General features: G+C 41.7%; 2 long non-coding RNA genes across 2 annotated transcripts in view; one reads left to right on the top strand and one right to left on the bottom strand.

Moving 5' to 3' along the window:
- Positions 1-7,819, top strand: part of LOC112474593 — a 27,717-nt gene that overhangs the window by 12,300 nt on the left and 7,598 nt on the right. The gene's annotated exons all lie outside the window — the stretch shown is intronic.
- LOC112474594 lies at positions 605-2,924 on the bottom strand. Its single transcript, XR_003044451.1, has 3 exons — positions 2,132-2,924; positions 1,132-1,840; positions 605-707 (listed from the first exon to the last, which is right to left on the bottom strand). It is a non-coding gene; the product is annotated as an uncharacterized LOC112474594 (long non-coding RNA).

The raw sequence follows: 7,819 nt of genomic DNA, 5'->3' as shown, positions 1-7,819 counted from the left end.
GAACAGGGTCTCGAGTTCTGCTGAAAAATGTATCTTGCCAAAATGCCACACCTGTCCCTAGAAAGGAGGAAAGGAAGATGTCAACTTGTTATTTAAATCATATATCTATTAATTTTCTTACTATTGATTTTCTTTTTAAGTAAAAAGAATAAGCTTAGTAAAGGAAGACAGACTTGGTTAATATATTACTTACAGAAAGAATGCCCTGGGTTAAGGGTTCCCTCCTCCCCATGAATACAATGGCTCTGCCTGGCCGAAGGCCATTTCTGCTTACAATGGACTGAGAAGAACACTAAGCTTCAGTGATCCAGTGATCCTTAATCAATAACCAGAGGACCTGAGTCAATAACTGGAGGACCTGAGTTACTTAATCAATAACTCGAGTTACAAGTTTCAGGGTAATTACCTGAGTTTGAGGGAGAGGGGCTTTTTCCCAGGGGAAGTAAATAAAGCAATTAAAAGTTCTGTGACTTTAACCAATGTCACCATAAAAGAATTAACTAATTAATTAATTTTTTTAAAAGTTCTGTGAGTACATTTTGTAAATAATGGCCCGTATCAATACCATATAAAATGGAAAGACCAGTGTGGTGTACAGACAAGGTTAAAGTGGAATCTGTAATTCCCAGGTTCCAGAGTATTCTCTTGCTTTTGTCAATGATACTGTCATCATTTATACACCTCCGTTTTCCATACGTGCTGTCAATCTGTAAGAGCAGAACAGATTGTGAAATAGCTGGACAAGAGGCCTGTATTCTGGTTCCAGCAGCTACAAAGCTTGGTTCTGAACCCTAACCAAATAAGTCCAGATTTTTGGTCCATCGATATACAGTCTATGGCTTTGGCCAACTTAATCAGAGGGGCAGTGGCAATACCCCCAGTTGTACATGGGTGGTTTATGAGTAATCTAGAACATTTGATTATTTGGCAGGCGTTTTTCTTAAACACATAGATTTTCTACAAAAGTAGTGCTGGAGTCATTTGCAATTTTCTGAAGAAGTTTAAAAATGCCTCCTATGGAATGGAACCAAAGAGTTTGATTGCAGTATTATTCTGATATGTCACCCAGGAAAGGTATAAAGTCACATCTGTTCTCAATGTACAGGAAAAATTTTTTCCTATTGCCTTTACCTGGGCAAAGGACAGTCTTTGAGCTTCAAACGACTCATCAGAAGAAGCAGAGTGACGATTGTCTTATGGATACCATACCCTGTTGCACATCCATCTTTCATATTCAGTCTACTAGGTGTTCAAATTGACTGGAACAAAGACTTTTTCAGGCTCTTTTGCATTATCTAGATGCTGACATAACCGACAGTCAGATCGATTAGTTAATGTAGCCAGGGCTTGGTAAACTGACATAAGGGGCTATTGTGTCTGTACCTGACCGGTTGAAAAAGAGAGTAAGAGAGAGACACAGTTTAAAATAGAATCCATGGTGGAAACTTAGAGAAAGTAGATAGGGGCAACCACTCTCCAGTAAGTTATCAAAAAAAAAAAAAAAATTAATAAAATTTTTTTGGGGGGGCAGAAATGTTCATTAATAAGAGGAGGTGTGTGTGTGGATATGTGTCTTTAGAGAGTCTTAAAAGCAGGGGCTCGTTGGGGGTGAAGAGGTAGGTAAAAGCAAAGTTTCTTACCTGTGATCTTTGGAAAAGATGTGTACATCATGGCACTGTCTGCTTCTGATAATGTAGGGATGGGGCAAGAGAATTAAAATGTTATTCAAGCCACAATCAGAGACTGCCATATGCTGATCGGCCCTGCAGCCAGGCCAGGAGGACACCTTCAGAACAAAGGAAGATTTCTGCTGGGATGGCTAACAACCCATTTCCTACACCTGTGAAGGGAAAACAGGAACCAACAGTCATTCCCTGTGGCTAAAACCATGGGGAACCTGAGGATTAAAGGCTGGGAAGTGCCAGCAGGCCTTTTACTCTACATATTCTTATCTTTTCACATTGCATACTCTTCTCCTTCCTCACTGTATGCCCATATCAAAGGAAATGAGCTAACAAAGTCTTTTCAACTATAACTCACAGGAACTAAAGAACGATATATGTAAACCGATTTCCCAGAACACTCATAGTCCCTCTCAGTGCCTTTATTCTGTCTCTCTCACCGTCCTCACCTCTTTCTATTGTTCCTCTTGCTGTCCCTCTCACTCTCTGCCTCTGAGAGGAAACCACGCTCTGTCTGTGGAGTGCTATCCCTTTTCTAATAAACTTTCCTTTTGACTCTTACTTAGTCGTGTGTGTGGAATTTCTACACTCTCCGCCAAAGGACCCTCTTCTTCTCTCAGTGCAGGGACTGGTCTCCCCACCAACTCGGGGGAACTTGCCCTGTCCTGCATCACTGAGGATCTGGGAATCAACCCTGGAAATCCTCAGTTTAAGGTCACCTGTAGTGATTGCCTCCCAGTTATCTTGAGAATGAAGATCTGGGCGTGGACTCAGGAGGATTTTTCTTTTATTATGATGGCAGTGTAGGTCGTTAGCAGTACCTCCTAAGGCCCTTTCCATCGAGATGACAGTGCATGTTTTCTGCTAAAGACCTTGACATACGCCCAGTTTCCTGGTCAAAAGGGATGGCAAGCTTGTCAGTCAGCGGGGGCCATGCGTCTTTTACCTTTGGTATACACTTCAAGCACACTAGTTCTTGCATATAAGCTAGTCGTAGTAATAAATTGTTCACTTAAGTTTCCATAGCGTTCACTTAACCCATGAGTTTAAAGATGCCAGTAGGCATTGGGTATCTAAATACTATTTCAAAATGGATTAACTCATATCTTCTATTTGCAGTATTCTGGATCTTTATCAAGGCTGAAGACAAAGCTTCTGGCCATTTAAATCCAGTTTCTTGAGAGATCTTTTTATGTCCAGATTTTCTCATTCCACTTGCCCTAATGATTGAGGATGGTTATGGGGTATGAAATTTTAAGGAATACGCTAGAGTTTTTGCAAGCAGGTGGTTATTTCTGCTGTAAAATGAGTTTCTGGTCTGATTCAATCCATAAAGGAATGCCAAAACATGGAATAATCTCAGTTATTAGTTACTTTACTTGTTTAGTTGTGGCATCAGCACATCTAGTCAGACAGCATTCAGTCTACCCACTAAACATGCAGACAACAATCAAACAGTGATAATAGCCTAAAACTGGGGGCAAGTCTATAAAATTTATCTGGAGTGCCACAAAGGACAGTGTGGGTCTAGGAGGGCTTCCTAAAGTACACTGATTTCTTCCAGAATTTGGTGAATTTACAAGTAGTACACTGGGAAATAACTGGTCAGAAATTTTGCAGATCCCGGGGTAAAAGCAATTATCTTCTAGTTCCTTAACCATTCGCCATGTGCACGTATGTCCCATTTGGTGAGATATAAGTGCAAGCCAAAAAAAAAAAAAAAAATGGAGCTATAGGAAGTTCATTTGGCCAATATATAATTCATTTGATAATTGTTTAACACCCTTTTGTACCCATTCGTCTTTTTCAGATTGTAGGGCATTTGCCTGGTAGTTAATATCAGTCAGGGATAAAAGATTTCAAAACTGGGCAGAGAAAGGATAAGGGGGGTCATTTTGAGCTTCATGTTTTGCAGCTCGGTCAGCACTGTTGTTTCCTGAAGATTCAGTGAGGCTTTGTTTTGTTTGTTGTTGTTGTTGTTGTTTTAGAATGGGCTGAACAATGAACAGTAACAATTTTAGAAGGAAGGTGAATGGTGTCAGCGTAAGCAACATCCAAACCTGTAGAAAATTGTAATGAATTTAGTTGAGCCAAACCGATGACAATTGCCAGGAAGCAAAATTTCAATGGAGTAAGAAAATGCTCCAGACAATGGCAGTTTTGCAGCTTATTTTATACGTTAGAATCAAAGGAGGAGACATCAGGGGGGTTACATGAAATCTATTGGTGGTAGATCAAGGGGGCAGGAAAAAGCAAAGCAGGAACATTTCTGGGATTGAATACAAAGTAAAACAGAGGGACACATACTTCTTTTACATCGGTGGGTCCAGGAGAGTTAATAATTAACATTTACAACACATAGAGATGGTGTGTGGAAAACAAGATGACCATGAGGGATTCTGTGGTCTCTTGCTATGATGCAGTGGGTTGTGTCCTGAGGGGTCTGGAAAAAGGGGATAACTTTGAATGTAGATAGGAAGCAAGAGAACTAAAGTGTTAAATACAGCTGTATTCAGAAACTGCAACATGTTGATCAGCCCTGAAGCCAGGACACAAGGACACCTGCTTCTGCTGGGAACTAATAGCAGGCCTTTCCTCCTACAGTATTCTTACCTTTTCACACTACAAACTGTTATCCTTCCTCACTGTATGTCCACATCAAAGGAGATGGGTTACCAGTCTTTAAACTGTAATTCACAGGATCTACAGAATGATGTATAAACTGGATTTCCACCCCCCACACTCAGGGCTTTTTTCCCTCTTGCCTTGGCTTTTTGTCTTCACTTTCTCTAGTGTCTGTTCTTCCTCTTTAATAAACGTTCCTTTTGACTCTCACTTTGGCATTTGTTTGAATTCTTTCGACGCTCTCCACCAAGAACCCTCTTCTCTCTCAGTGCCGGGCGTGGTCTCCCCCAGCTCGGGGTCATTTGCCCTGTCCTGCTTCACTCTGACATTCCAAGGGAATGTTATCTTAGATGCAAAAAGAGAATAGATAGGCTCACTTAAGGCAAAGATTAACCTTTGTCAAGAAAGCTACAGGCACAGGATTAACTACCTGCTATGACCTACTTTAGTTAGGAATTTTTATGTAGAGATCATTCTATGTGGTTAATTTGGGTCTCTGAGTTTGTAGAGCCCTCCATGCTGGCCTCCGCTGAGCTTGTCAGGTCTAGTGTGTGGCCCCTTTTTCGCCCACATTGGCTTATAACAGGGTAGGATTATATGCCCAGCAGCAATAGGAGTACCTGCAGAAGAAGCCACAGGATTTCTAAATTGTGCCAACAGCAAGACAGACTCCAAAAGTCTATTTAGAGTCTGTGTTGATGGTGGCAGTTTTTACTTTTGCTAATGTGCGAGCTTTAACAAAAGCTCTGAGTTTAACAGCTGGGGTGATTTTACAGTGGGCAAAGAATATGCTTCAAGCTATTCTTTGAAAAAACTATGGCATAACCTATTATTATGTTTCCCTGAAAATTTCATTCACAAGAGCCATAGCAAAATAAAAGCAAGCCTGGATTGTCTAAAGGGATGTCTGAGAGATTCTCGTGGCTTTGAGACCATTTCTATGGTTTCCCGGCAGTCGTGGGGACTAGAGTGGTCTCTCTATCATCAGGAAGGGGTGGTAAAGCAGCTGGACTTAAGGTATTGATTGCTCCTATGTAAGATGATGGACGGGTTAGTTAAAACTGCCTGTTGGTAGGTGGTCTGTTCCTGCCATGTGGAGAGATGCTGAGTCCTATGAACTTGTAAAATAGAGGACACAGCATGGGAAACATAGAAGTGAATGAGGGAGCCTCATGTTAGAGTACTGGCTCCATCAATCAAAGTGGCAACTGCTGCCACCAAAGGTAAACATGGGGGCAAGCCTGATGCCACAGGATCTAATTGGCATGAGGAAAAAGCAATGATACTTATTCGAGAGACTAAAGATTGTCCTAGGATGCCTCCAGCAATCCCATTATTTTCACGACTGTATAAATGAAAGAGTTTGTCAAAGGTAGGTAAGCCAAGAGTTGGGGGTGGGGACAGGGGTTACTACCTCTGAAGGCCAGGAAATAGTGATGCAGGACAGGGCAAATTTCCCCAAGTTGGCGGGGAGACCAAGCCCTGAACCGAGAGAAGAGGGTCCTTTGGCGGAGAGTGTAGAAAGAATTCAACACACGTGCCAAAGTTAGAGTCAAAAGGAAAGTTTATTAGAAAAGGGGTAACACTTCACAGACAGTGCGGTCTCCTCTCAGAGGCAGAGAGTGAGAGGGACAGCAAGAGGGACAATAGAAAGAGGTGAGGACAGGGAGAGAGACAGAATAAAGGCACTGAGAGGGACTGTGAGTATTCCGGGAATTCAGTTTGTATATGTCATTCTTTAGTTCCTGTGAGTTATAGTTTAAAAGACTTTGTTAGCTCATTTCCTTTGATATGGGCATACAGTGAGGAAGGGGAAGAGTATGCAGCGTGAGAAGATAAGAATATGTAGAGTGAAAGGCCTGCTGGCACTTCCCAGCCTTTAATCCACAGCTTCCTCAGGGTTTTAGCCAGGGAGAATGAATGATTGTACCTTGTGCAGGGCAGCCACTTCAAGACTCTTGTTTTTTCCTGTTTCCCCTTCACAGGTGTGGGGAAATGGGTTGTTAGCGATCCCAGTGGAAGTCTTTCTTTGTTCCGTAGGTGTCCTCCCGGCCTGGCTGCAGGATTGATTTAACATTTTTAATTCTCTTTTGTCTCCTACATGAATAGGCTCTGGGATGTTGTCTGGGAGCAGGACATACAGAGGGTTAGCTAGGACTGCAAAATTAGGAATCCAGTCGCCAGCTGCCCCTAAAATTGTACTCAACTGATTTTTAGTTTGGGGAAGAGGGATGGATAAATTGACTCAAGGCGTTTGGGGGTTAGCTTTTGAATGCCCTGAGATATCTCATATGCTAAGTAGGTAACAGTTGTTTTGACCCATTGACGTTTAAACTGGAGGTTTTATGGCCTGGTTCAACTAGTGCCTTTAAGAGGATGGGAGAATATTGAGGGGGACTCACAATATCCCTAAGGTAGATGTCAAGTGCCTCCCTTTAAATGTTAAAAAATAACTGGGAGTCAGAATGGACAGAGATAAAAAAAAAGTGTGCTGAGCAGGGGTCAACTACATAAACCAGGCTGCATCAACAGGGACCGAGGAAAGAATAGGGACCACTGGGTGGCAAGGAATTACAAATGAGTTTGTGGCTCTTAGGTCTTGTATAAATAGATAAATTTGATTTCCATCCGAATCAAATTTACCCTCTTTCTCTAACAGCAAAGATTGATTGGACTGTTGCAGGATGAGGAAGTAAAAATTAACATATTTTGTTTTAAGAGGGAGTCTATTATAGGGTTAATTCTTCACTGCATCTCTGGAGAGAGGGTATTGGGTGGGCTACAGTGGGAAACAGTTTTTATCCTAGTAATGCAAATGAACTCTGCACTCAGTAGCAGTCCAACTTCATTTACATGTGTGGCCCAAAGGCTACTTGGGATGTCTTTTAAATAAATCTCCTCCTCTTCGGAGGAGTTCAATTGAGGATGAATTTCCCATAAAGAAAGTAGGAAGTTTAAAGCTTGTTCTGAAGGCAGAAAAATGAAAACATCCTTTTAATTACAGTTTATAGTGGCCTTAAATTTACATAAAAAATCTCTACCAAGGTTTGCCGCCGAACAACTGGAACTGAGAAAGCCCTGCTAAGTACTGAGAGGGCCCGAAGATTTTGATAGGGGCAATGAAATAGGTCACTCAGAAACTCCTACTGCTTGGATAGAGTCAGAGGTGACGGGCAGAGGAAAATCCTCTGGAAGGATGATAGAGAAAGTGGTACCGGTTTCAATTAAGATACCCAGTTCCTGATCTTCTAGTTTAAATTTCATGGTAGGCTCTGGGGCGCAACTGAGGATCAGCTGACCTTGTCAATTAAGGGAGAATTGGAAATGCAGGAGGATAAAATGGAAACTTGTGGGGTTCTGGGACTTAGAACAATTGCCTTTTAGACTTTTCCAGACTCCTGATTTCTTGAAATAACTGTAAAGGTCTGGAGACAAATTGAGAAGGGAGCTCTAAGTGGACTTAAATTTACTCTCAGAGTCATGCTTTTGTCGTTCCAAAGACTCAAGTTACA

Source organism: Pteropus alecto, unplaced genomic scaffold (assembly GCF_000325575.1).
Source record: "Pteropus alecto unplaced genomic scaffold, ASM32557v1 scaffold7, whole genome shotgun sequence".
In the NCBI taxonomy this organism is placed as follows: domain Eukaryota; kingdom Metazoa; phylum Chordata; class Mammalia; order Chiroptera; family Pteropodidae; genus Pteropus; species Pteropus alecto.
Note: the sequence above shows the minus strand (reverse complement) of the source record. Positions and strands in the feature narration are given on the sequence as shown.